At 41.3% G+C, this 13,404-nt stretch overlaps 1 pseudogene; it reads left to right on the forward strand.

The window, feature by feature from the left end:
- The window catches only part of LOC116906115, a 31,277-nt pseudogene that overhangs the window by 409 nt on the left and 17,464 nt on the right, over positions 1 to 13,404 (forward strand).

Below are 13,404 nucleotides of genomic sequence, written 5' to 3' on the forward strand. Positions count from 1 at the left end.
ATAACGTGAAAGGTGCCATATACATATACACACACACACACACACACACACACACACACACACACACACACACACACACACGCACGAAGGGTCCCTAAAATAATCACAGTGAACAAAAAAGAACTAAACATTGTGTGTGTGGTGCAATGAGGACTTAACCTTTGCTTCACCAACCACATCTTGTTTCAGTTGCTTTTTAAAAGATCTATTTTTATTTTAAGCACATGGGTATTTGACTACATGCACATAGGCACACAAACATGGTGGAGGGAGACACACACACACACAGAGAGAGAGAGAGAGAGAGAGAGAGAGAGAGAGAGAGAGAGAGAGAGAGAGAGAGAGAGTCAGATATCCTTTATCTAGAGTTCAGCCACCATGTGGGTGCTGGGAACTGAACCCTTCTCCTCAGCCAGAGCAGAAAGTGCTCGTTACTGGTGAACCATCTCCTCAGCTATACTTGACTCAAGCAGCTCAGGGAAGAAATGCTTTGTCTGACTCATAGCCTCAGAGGTACAGTTTATAATGATGAAGGGTCCGATCTGAGCTGCAGGAGTTTTGGTTAGGTGTGCCCACTTCTTATCGTAACAGAATGCAGAGAGAGGACAGGACCAGGAGAAGCAGACTGGGATGTGGTCCTCAAAGGCTCTTGGCCTAGATCTACCAAGCAGACCCTGGACTACAAAGGTCTCATGACCTTCCAATACTGCACCGCCACCAACTGGGAACCAAGTACTCAACCATGTGAGTCTGAAGAGGCATTTCAGAGTCAGACCATAATATCATATGTGTTAATTATTTTTAAATGATGAGGATCATGTGGGCCAAAAGGCAAAAAATTTCATTTAAGCAACAGAAGTAAATTTCAGAGACCCAGTGAATGGTGACTATAGTTAATAACACATTAAATTCTTGACCATTGCTGGGAGATCTTAAATGTTCTCACCAAATACACATAGAGTGGTGTCTGTATTCATTTGTTTTGATTTAATAAATTCATGAAGTATACAAATACTTGTTTGCCATAAATATATGTTATCAGAGGGCTGGAGAGGTGCCTCAGTATTTACAATCATCTTACTTAGTTCAATTCCCAGCACCCACATGGTGGCTTCCAACCATCTATAGTGAGATCTGATGCCCTCTTCAGGTGTGTAGCCATACATGCAGGAAGAACACTGTACACATAATAAATAAATAAATATTTTTAAATATATACACAATATTTTTCAGTTATCTATTTTAGTAAAGCAAGGGGAAAGAAATAAATGAAATAAAATAAAATAAAAGCAATGGCCCCAAAGCAAAGTAATAAACTTTCTTCAAGTTCACTAAAGTAACCTGTGATGTGGTTTCCCCCATGGGATCCTAAAGGAATTAATTTCTGATTTTTTTCTTTGATTTGTGTTTTTAATCTTAGCAGACACTGTTTTGGGTAATAAATATGTAAATATCAAATACAAAGATTTTGTTGACAGAGTAAAATAATTTCAAGAAAATACGTCCAAAGCACTGATAAAAAAGAACCATAAACACATGGTTAAAAAAAAGTCAATACCCACAGAAGAGATGTGGGTAATACTGTGCCTCTGGTTTCAAGCAAGTCATATATTTCTAAATAGTTCAATATATTAGGCGGCTACCACAAAGGGTACAAAATCTCAATTAAATGAGAGAAGTTGGCTTCAGGGAAAAAAACAAGTTGTTATCAGCTTGACACAACTTTGGGAAGGCAGCCTTGTTTGGTCTGTGCTGTTGTTTTCTGAGGCAGCTCCTTTGACAGTGGATTCACCAACGTTAGGAACATGCGGTTCTGCAGCAGATCTGCATGCACAAAAAAACAAGGGCTTCCTGCAAGCTCATTGCCATTAGGTTCTCAATGTAGGTAAGTTCAGCATAAGAGCCTTAAAGACAACACTCCAGGCTCATCCAGACCCTGTATGATAACGAGATGTGACTAGACAAGTCTTTGCAAATGGTAGAGTGGTATCCAGTTGTCTTAACGTAATTGTTCAGCTGACCCAGGAATTGATTTCACTGCAGAAGATAAGCAGCGTTTATGCATGCAGCACCCACCCACTAGTGTTTCTCCAGAGTTTCTGGGGTTTAACAAGTACTGATGCTAATCCGGGGATCAGTCAACTGAACAATGAAATTAATGTATTCATTATTTATTCAGACAGCTTGGTAAGCACATACCATGCCAGGCATATAAATGTAAGGATAAGTAAGGACGAAAGGAGAAGGGGAAAGTTCCTAACTTAGCAGGGGAAATGACATTGTGTGCCTATCCGTGGTTTGCAAGCTAAAACCTTAGTGTAGTTAGGGAAATGCGTGGAGAAAGAGAGAGAAGGAAGGAGAGAAAGAAGAAGGACAAGATATACAATACGGTAGTGTCCAAGTCTCTGGATACTTCCAGTCTAGGTAGAGACAAAATACAGAAAATCAAAAGGAGTGAAAAGATTATAAACTTAGAATTAAACTATTAGCTTAACAGGAGGGAAGACTACTCAGAAGAGGAAGGGGAGCCAGCAAGAAGGGAGTGTGGGGTAGGTGGGGAAAGGAGGAGTGTGGGAAAGAACAAAGTAGAATGAGATGCCTTATGAAAATGCCATCACCTTGGATGTTAACTTAAAAATTAACTTTAAGATCTATTTTATTTTTTAACAGTGAATTTAAAGCATGTCAGTCAGATCTCACACACACACTGAGTATGCATACACAATGTTAAACTTTGATATCTTCTCAGGAATGCACGCACACGTGAACTCACACACACACACTGTAGAACTTCAACGTCATCTCAGGAATGCATTGGCACACGCACACACACATGCATACAACCTGCATGCGTGCAAACACACACACACACACAATGTCATCTCAGGAATGCATTGGTAACTTTCTCTGTCACTGAGGGAATTTGTCTGAAGAAGTCCTAATTAACAAGTTATCCTCTGAAATCGGAGCTGAGAGGCTGGAAAGGCTCTCCATGCTGGCACAAGGCAATCTGTACACATCTGAAAAATGAATCTGGAAGAAAAGGTTCAAGAAGGCTGTCACATCCAGCGTACTGCCACTGGGGAGCCAATTTCTGGGCGTTACTAGACGACACATCCTCAGCCAAGGAGATTTGAATGTGTAATTACTGTATTTATGTTCTTAGACTCTGCCAAAGTTCTACATGAGAAAATATTTCCCCATATGCTTTTGCACCAAGGTCTACTGGCTTCCTTAGTGTCATAACGACTTTAAGATGGTAATTGTGATGCGTAAAGTCAAGGTGTCCCCTGGCGGAGAGACAGAAGAGGCACTCGTGTCTTTGTAAAGCTCCTAAAGCTGCAAAACCCAGCATGAGCTGCTGTAAATGTGTGTCCTAAGTGGAGCGTGGTGGGGCTTACCAAGTGGGGCTTATCCTGTGTCTTGGACGAGCTTACCTCAAGGCACGGCTTACCTAATAGAGGTGCTTACCTCATGGAAGGGCTTATCATGGAGTGGGGACTTGCCTTTTCTATTCACGGGGCTCTCATCATATAAGGGTTTATCTCTTGACTTTACAGTTGTCCCAAAGCAGGCATTTTTGTTTGTGCATTGTTTGAACTGGGTATTTGACTGAATGGTTGATTGATTGGTTGATGAATAAATGGTTAGTTGGCATTCTGGAAATCAGTCTGGAGGTTCCTCAGAAAATTGGACATTGAACTGCCTGAGGATCCAGCTATACCTCTCTTGGGCATATACCCAAAAGATGCCCCAACATATAAAAAAGACACGTGTTCCACTATGTTCATCGCAGCCTTATTTATAATAGCCAGAAGCTGGAAAGAACCCAGATGCCCTTCAACAGAGGAATGGATACAGAAAATGTGGTACATCTACACAATGGAATATTACTCAGCTATCAAAAAAACAATGACTTTATGAAATTGTAGGCAAATGGTTGAACTGGAAAATATCATCCTGAGTGAGCTAACCCAATCACAGAAAGACATACATGGTATGTACTCATTGATAAGTGGCTATTAGCCCAAATGCTTGATTTACCCTAGATGCCTAGAACAAATGAAACTCAAGACGGATGATCAAAATGTGAGTGCAGATCGCTCATGAGAGACACAGCCAGAATACAGCAAATACAGAGGCGTATGCCAGCAGGAAACCACTGAACTGAGAACGGGACCCCTGTTGAAGGAATCAGAGAAAGAACTGGAAGAGCTTGAAGGAGCTCGAGACCCCATATGTACAGCAATGCCAACCAACCAGAGCTTCCAGGGACTAAGCCACTACCCAAAGACTATACATGGACTGACCCTGGACTCTGACCTTGTAGGTTGTAAGAGCACCAGTGGAAGGGGAAGCCCTGGGTCCTGCTAAGACTGAACCCCTAGTGAACTAGACTGTTGTGGAGAGGGCAGCAAGGGGGGGAGGGTTGGGAGGAACACCAAAAAGGAAGGGGAGGGGGGAGGGGAAGGTTTGCCCGGAAACCGGAAAAGGGAAAAACATTCGAAATTTATATAAAAAATACTCAAGTTAATAATAAAAAAAAAAAAAAAAAAAAAAAAAGTAAAAAAAAAAAAAAAAAAAGATAATTAAGTAGGAAATAGCATTTATAACAAATGGTGATAACTGGAAATCCACCTGTAAAAGAATGAATTTGGAGAACTTTTTGATACTACACACAAAGCTCAACTCAAAATCAACCCCAGGGTTCAACATCAGAGATGAATATTTTATCATAAAAAAGCAGACTCTATAATTATTGGCCAATTTTTTCTTAGATCTTATTTCAAACACACACACACACAAAGATCAACTTTACTAAAATTATTCAAAACATTCATTCAGATCATCATTAAAAAATGACAAAGTAATAGGTTGTAGGAAATATTTGAAAATTATGTATTTAATAAAGTACTTATACAAGGAAAATACTGAACTTTTAAAACCCAATGCTAAAAGACAAATAATCCAAGTCAATAAGAAGAATTTGAACAGCCCTTTCTTCAAAGAGGATACATAAGTGGGCACTGATTACATCATAAGATTTGTTTTTAAATCATCAGTAGGCACAAGGATACTGGAAATCTAGTCCATGATGCAGCAGTGATCCATTTATGCTCAATGCCTAGAATAAAATGGTAGGGAGTTTTGATAAAAATCGTCTAAATGAGAATTCTTATGTATTGTTTCAGGATAAGAGAATATGGCAGAGTCAGTTTTGAAAACAGGCTGTGCATTACTGGAAGTTTAAACAAATAATTACTGTAATACCCAGGAGGTTTTTCCCTGCATACAAAGCCAAGATAACAGCATGCATGTGCCAATAACCACAAAAATAGATGTTTTAAGTATATAAAATGAAAATGATATGTATGCATAAATAGAAGTAATAATGATTTATAGCAAGATTATATTCACTAGTTGAGACTTTGTTCATTTGAAAATGTAAAAATGTAGTTTATAAGGTTTCATAATATGTAGAAAGATAAGAAATATGATCAGAAGTACCAAATAATTATTTAATTTGGTGTATAATACATATCAAATGACCATCAAATCTATGCATAATTTAAAAAGTTGTGTAAATTAATGGATAAAGAGACATGGTTTGCAGTTTGAATAACTTGGCAAAGCAAGATATCAGAAGCATGATGTCTATAACTGAGGACTATGAGGACTCTTGTGTGAATCTGTGGATGACTTATGGTAGAGAAGGTGTACATTGGGGAAAAAAACTGTAAATAAAAGTGAACTCACACTCTCAAAAAAAAAAATGGTTAGTTGGTAGGTTGGTTGGTTGGTTGGTTGGTTGGTTGGTTGGTTGGTTGGTGGCTTGAGGTAGGTTTTATTCTTGTTGTCTGCCTTTTTGTTTATTTGCTTATTATGGTTTTTATATGCAGAATTTCAATTCTTGTACCTTATATAAATTAAAATATAAAAGGATATGCTGATGCCTTCATGTCTTAAAATTAATTTATATAAAACCAGGACCACCTTCTGGACCTATCAGTGGGACAGTCACCACCATTCATTTTGCCCCATACTCTAATAATTCCAGTCATGGACAGGCCTTGAGATTTTTTGAAGAAAAGCAGCTTTCTCTGCCTGGATCCCAGAGTAAGCCAGTCAGTTAGTTCAAAAGTCAGCAGTCACTCTGCCTCTGTGCTTTGTTTATGGGAGACTGACTTCCCAGGCCTGGATCAGCTTCCCTAGTATTTCATGGAGTCTTTCCCCTGAGGTCTTGCCACATGCAGCTGGGAGCAGTTGAGAGCACTGAGCCTGGAAGCCCTCAGCTCCATCTCTCTTTCCGCTCTCCCCTGCTTCCTCACCAGCATACCTCCACTTAAGGTGCCAGACTGCAGGGCAATGGAGTCCAGAGAGACGAATAGCTCTTCTCTGCTTCCAAACATCAATAATTCTCCTCTATGGAAAGGGGGCACAAAGCATAGCTAGTTGGAAAGAAGGGGGAAGGAAAAAAATAAAGGAAGAACAAAGGCACACTCGATATCTCGATATATTATCCTGCCACCAAAGCAAAAAACAAAACCAGAAAAAAATCATTCTACTCTGAGAGAGTCCGAGATGAAGTAGCTCCACTTCAGTACCGAAGAAATATCTCTCAGATTTCTACTGTGGCCAATGCCAAGTGGGAAAGGCAAGTCGTAAGGGTGAAAACAGAGCCCACTTTACCATGAGAATAGAGATGGAATAGCCAACTAAAGTATAAGTCTTGACTCATTCACACAGAAATACGATAAAATCAATGCATATAAGGGCAGGCCCATTGCACGAAGGTCTTTTTATTCCATAGCCAAGTAAATAAGTGTTCACATTTTGTCAGAATTTCTTTTTTTTTTTTTTCTGGAGCTGGGGACCGAACCCAGGGCCTTGCGCTTGCTAGGCAAGCGCTCTACCACTGAGCTAAATCTCCAACCCAACATTTTGTCAGAATTTCTATGCATGCTGTTAATGGGTCATGCTGCCTCTGTAACAGTTCCCAAGTTTACTGGAGGCTCTTGGATACTTATGATTTCACTCTACAGCTTAAAACCTTTGAGACAGAAGTGGCAGGAATAGAGCCAACACTTCTAAACTCAGAGATGCCCCTCTGGGCCTACAAGAAATAGTTAATTAGAGATAAGTAGCTTGGGGTCAACTGTATGAATGAACGGAGTATAAAAATGATGGAAAGGATCTGATCCCTAGTAGGATACACAGATGGAAAGAGGGTCCAGGATCTATCCCAGAGGATTCCAATATGAAGGCATTAGCCAGAATAGAGAATGGGAAAGAAGGACAGCAGAAGAAGGTGGCCATGCCACGAAAACCAAGACAAAGGATGCTCAAAGAGAGGAGAAAAGAATGAGGTTGGGATCCAGGCAAAGGAAGCTGCAACCTTCCACTGGATTGAGCAGGAACAAGTTCCTGCTGACTATGCCACGCAGCTCTCACAGAAACCAGACTGAAACACGAAATTCTAAAGACCAAGAGAAACATTGCCATAGACTACTCTTCCAGTAAGTATGCCTTCATTACTTTCATAAATGCACCTCTGTAGGATGATGTCATACGGATGAAGGCAGGTACAAGCTAGAATGAGGCCTGTCATTGGAAGAGAAAGAAGGATGGGCAGGAGAAAAGTTTTAGAGAAAAGTGGAGACTGGCGAGGGAGGAGGAAGACGCCGAGAAAACATGGAGGCTGATGTTGATTCCACTCTGTACCTTTACAGGTTGTTATGAATGTTCTTAAGGGATGGATGTTTATAGGACTTTATGTGTCTAAGTGGGCAATAATTATATCTTATCAATTGGATCAGAGGTTGTTGTATTGTGTGGTCTTTCATGTGGCGATTTGAGTTTAAGAGCTGGTGGCTGGTGACACTGGGCCTCCATGGAATTGGGATGTATATTTCTGGCATGGTGGCAACCTGCCTTGGGAACTGGATGGGTAGAGAGATTGTTGCCAGGCTCAGAGAGAGCCCATTCGCAGTGTGATATGGGATGGAGCAGAGCGGGTGAGAGGCTTTGCTGACTGAGATAAAGATATCTACCAGATGTCTTGGGGCACTGTGGTGCCAGACCTAGTGGGGGATAAAAGACGGCCTTTTTTATAATTTTACAGCAGCACACCTCTGCTACCCTGGAGGAAGACCAAAACATTTCATACTTGCCACAAAAAAATTAACAAAGCAAAATAGTTTCACTTAATGAAAGGAATATGGTATACAGATAAGAGAGATAGATGGACAGATATCAGATGTACATAAGAAAGGAGGAAGTTGACAAAGCATGTAGGAGTGGGGAAATGACTTGAAAAAAGGAGGAAAGAAAAGAAATGTGATAAAAAAAAACGTTGTTGAATTGACAAATCAGGATGAGTTAGAGACACAGAGTAGAGTAGATAGATATTGGCGATTGATTCAGAACATGATATTGTAAAGCATTTTCTTCTCCTATACCAAGCCTTTGTATAATTCAAATTTCATTGGTGAGAACTCTTTTTATAATTTAACAAAAAATCAACTGTTTCATATTTCAAGTGAATACAATGATTATGCAAAGTACAGTATCAAAAAAATACTCTAAACTTAATTGTGACCAAATTTCAAATTGTTCTATAATGTATAACCTACAAGAGCTCCCAAGAGCTCCCGGGAAAGATGTTTCAACTTTGCTAGACAATAGGGGCTCACAATAAAATACTCTCTGAGGGACAGCTTCCAAAAGTCAGAACTCCAAACTACACAACAAAGGAATATTCTTCCATGAAAATTAGAATCTGATGTCGCCAAAGCCACAGATGGAAGATTGCCTTTGAAGGGAAGTTTACATTATTTTCCTTCTGTGTCTGCCTCTATGGTGAGCATTTGATTAGCTTCCTCTTTTAGTTCTGATAAATTGCCAATACGTGGGCTGGGGATACAGCTCAGAACACTTGCTTAGCACGTATGCAAGTTCTAAGTTCAATTTCCAGCCCCACAAAAATAAACAGGCATCCATTAATTACAGGGATACAATGTTTCCCAAGCGGTGCCCGACAATCTGGGGTACTCTTACAACTGGTAAATCAAAGGCTATGAAAGCACCGGGTAGCACTGTCCACATCGCCAGTGTTTGTGCACCTGACAACAGTGAGCTCCCAGAGAAGGGGTTTCGTTACTCTACAGTAGGAGTTCAACTATGGATCCTGCTCCCCCTGTAAACCTGGCATTCTGGCTCTGGATTCTATATCTGTGGCTGAGAGATAGGGCAGTGGGTCTGCAGCCTGGAAGCCCAAGGGGAACGTAGCTTGTCTGAGGTGGTTCTGACTCATCAGCCCGTCACAGCCAGTGACGAACTGAGCCAGAGCGGGGACCCAGCAGGGAGAGGAAGACTATCAATTAGCTGGGTGCCCTACAGCCTTAAATTCTCACCAGGTCTCCCTCCAGTTCATATCTATTTCTAGACACATGGATTGTTTTTTTCCTGTTCCAGAATGCATTGTCTATTTCATTTTACAACCCAAAATAGAAATGGCTGGGGATTTTACCACAGTGTGAAATGTCTCTGATTCACTGCTGCTCAGTCGTATCTTTCTCCTGTCTACCAAACAGCTAGCTGTACACTTCCCACTTTTCTATAATTTTACCCTAACATTTGTATTACTTTCTTTCACTCTCGAAAACAAGCAACAAAAGTCTTTTGGACATCATTCACTTAAGCATTCACATGCAAGGCCACTGTGGCTCACTCTGGGTGGAACTAAGATACAGTTTTATTTGTAATCACAGACTACTTAGAGATTTCTTTTAAAAGGGCTATCTCCCAGTTCTACAAGTAAGAAAACAGCTAGCCTAATCATACTTTGTGACCTGATAAGGCATACTAAAATTGACCCAGCCCTAGGGTTGCTCTGAGAAGCACTAGGAGACTGACTGTATTTATATACATAGGTCAGGAGCATCGAAAATAAAAAGGCTGTGTGTTTTAGCAATCCTTCTGTTTCTATTTTGTGGAATAGTTTGGAGGGTGTTGGTATGAGGTCTTCTATGAAGGTCTGATAGAATTCTCCACTAAACCTATCTGGTTCTGAGCATTTTTTGGTTGGGAGACTTTCAATGACTCCTATTTTTTTAGGGGTTACAGGACTGTTTCGATGGTTTAACTGATCCTGATTTAACTTTGGTACCTGGTAGAGGCTGTGTGTTTTAATTATTTGGAACTATTTGCCAGTCCCAGGAGATGGTAGGCTAGAGACTGTACTGTGTCCATCTTACCCAGACAATCTCATCTTTTATGTAACCATGCTTATGCGAGACTGGCTGGGAAAGGGGAGAGTTTCATCAGAATTGTAAGGGGAACAAAAGAGAATAATTTGGGGTGAATATAATCAAAGTGCATTATGTAAGTATATGAAAACGTCAACATGAACCCCATCATTATGCATAATTAATACATGTTAATAAGAACTTTTTAAAAATTTTTCCCATCCTCAGTCTGTCTTCTGGCTCAGTGGTTGGGTTGACCTCATGGAAACAGTTACCAAGTAACTAGTGTCACTTGTAAAGGCAACCCAACACAACAGAGGAACGGGCAACACAGTTCCGTGACCAAACACTTGCCTCGAATATTGAAGATCCCAAGTTCAAGTTCCAACTGTACAGATCAGCCTAAATATAAAAGAACTATTTTCCTCAAGGTCACCTGCATGCCTCTGGACCAAACGCTGTGAAACATTTATTTAGCTAAAATACTTTTGTTTAGTGAAATAAGGCTCTTTCTTCTATTGTCCATTTCTTCCTTAGAATTGTCAGTTTGCCTTCAGTTTTTATAATCACGTGATTTTTATTGCGTGTGCATGTGTATGTTGCATCTATGTGTGCATGTGGTGTGCACCTGTGCTTGCAAGTGTACTTACTCATGTGTGAGGAAAGGACACAGATCCGCACTGGGTGTCTGCTTGATCACTCTCCACCATAGTATTTGAGACAGAGTTCCTCACTGAAGCTGGAACGTATTGACCTAACTACTCTAGGCATCCAGGGAGATCCAAGGATTCACCTGTCTCCACCCAACCTGTCCCCACTCGGCACTGAGATTACAGACCCACCTGGGTTCCAAACTCAGGTCCCCATGCTTTCAAAGCAAGCACTTTACCAGCTAAGCCATCTCCCTAGTACTAAATCACGTGAATTTAAATACTCATATATGTAGCCCATGAACATTTGAGGAACCCAGGCAGGATTTCCACATAGTGAACCCTGAGAGCAGCACCCAATGAGGACACACTAAGGTTTGCCACGATAAGCAGGGACAAACTGTTTATTGGGAAGGATGACAGTGACTGGGAGAGGTCCCAATCCTCTTTCAGTCCCTTCTGTAGGCTCCTCGGAAGCTGACTTTCAAAAGAAAGTGGCGAAACCAAGCTGCCTCAGGAACTTAAACACATTACTGAGTGCTCTGAGAGGGGCAGGAGCCTGAAGCAACTCGTGCAGCCGTCCAAGCCACCAGACCACACCTGCTGGGATATTTAGGGAAGACAAACAAGCAAAAGAAGAGTCTGGAATAATGAAATTTTACAGCACTGGCTACTGAATGACTCTCTGGGGTAGAAGGTCATAACATTTGGTGGGTTTTGTTTTGTTTTGTTTTTGACTTTCTCTAATGGGTCATGGTCAGACAACGTGAAAAGTTTGCAGCTGTTCTATGTTCTGGTCTCTGCTCTGGTTACAGTAAAACTCAGTATAATGCAGCTCTGCCTTGAAACTCACTACTGAAGAATTGTGAAATCCAGCTGTGTCCCTATGCAGGCAGCCATGGGCCCATTATCCACTCCTGCCTCTGTTTAAGCGGACCTACAGTATCGTGTTTAAAATCTACTCTGCATCAGATGAGTGGAAGCACGCAAAACCAAAGCAAATCTAATCTGAGCCTTGCCCCACGCCCACCTCTCCTCACCCTCCTCATTTTTCCCATAATCCTCTGAGCCCACATAGACTCTCGTCTCCTGAGACACACCTGCTTTCTTCCAGATTCTAGTTTATTCTTAGGGTTGGCTTGAGTGCCACCGTTGCACTGGGAACTAAATCCATTAATCTACATGTGTGAGGGGCTGTGGCCTGACTTACAACTCTTGACCTACTGCGTAATTCTACTTTGAACATCAAAACAAAGATGGCTTTTGTTTCCACTAGGATTCATTATCCACTAACAGATAAGACCCAACTCAAAGTGAAGGAAGACAGAGGGATTCAGTCAGCCGAGCTCAGCAATGGGTTCTTATGCTCACCTCCCATCCTGTAGCACTTTCCTGCAAGACAAAGAAAGGCAGTCTACTCTCAGCATACTCACCAAAGGTGGACCCTTAAAGACATCTTCCCACAAACTTTCCTCCCGCAGAAGAGAACAACTGGACCAAATTGGTTTCCATTGCAAAGGAAAAAGACGAGGGGGCTGTGGAGTGGACATCAGCAAGGCCTCTGCTTGGCCTTGGCATTGCTGCTCACACTGTTGTGTGCCTGGAAATGCTAAGCACAAACGTTAGATACACAGATTTAAGAAAGAAAAGGATGGTCGACTTCTTACACTCATAACCTGAATAGCGTGTGTGTGAAAGATCGCTGGAAACTGAAGCTACTTTGAGACTTCATCTCACTCCAGTCAGAAGAATGCGGGATTAACAAAACAAACGGAGCAGAAGTTAGCAGGGATACGGAGAAAGGCTAACACATAGTCATTTCTGTGGGCATGAACGCTGGTGCAGGCACTGAGGGAATGGATGTGGAGGTTCCTCAGAAAGCTAAAGATCTGTCCCAAGATTCAGACATACCATGTTTCTTAATCACTGTTCTATTGCCCTGAAGAGGCGTGATGACCAAAGCAACTCTTATAAAAGAAAGCATTTAGTTGGGGTGGGGGGGTGCCTATAGATTCAGAGGTCAACCCATTATCATCATGGCAGGGGGCATGGCAAGAGTCAGCAGAGTACTGAGAGCTGCATCCTGATCCAAAAGTAGAAAGCAGGAGAGCTGGGCCAGGCATGGCCCCACCCCCAGGGACACACTTCCTACAACAAGGCCACAGCTACTCCAACAAGACCACACTTCCTAATCCTTTCAAACAATGCCACTCCCAGGTGGCTAAGCATTTAAATATATGAGTCTTTAGGGGCCATTCTTAATCCAAACCAACATAAATATTCTTGGACATATACTCAAAGGACTCTCTACATCTTAGTTCTTCCATGTTCATTGATTTTTCTATTTATAATGGTCAGAAATTGAGAGCAGCCTAGCTGTCAATCAATGAATGGAAAGCAAAAAATCATACATTTACACAACAGAACCGTTAAGAAAAATGAGCTAGGCAGTGCTAGCGCACACCTTCAAACCCAGCAAATATAAAAGAAATTTAAGTGACGTTACC

The sequence above is a fragment of the Rattus rattus genome, chromosome 7, assembly GCF_011064425.1.
Source record: "Rattus rattus isolate New Zealand chromosome 7, Rrattus_CSIRO_v1, whole genome shotgun sequence".
In the NCBI taxonomy this organism is placed as follows: domain Eukaryota; kingdom Metazoa; phylum Chordata; class Mammalia; order Rodentia; family Muridae; genus Rattus; species Rattus rattus.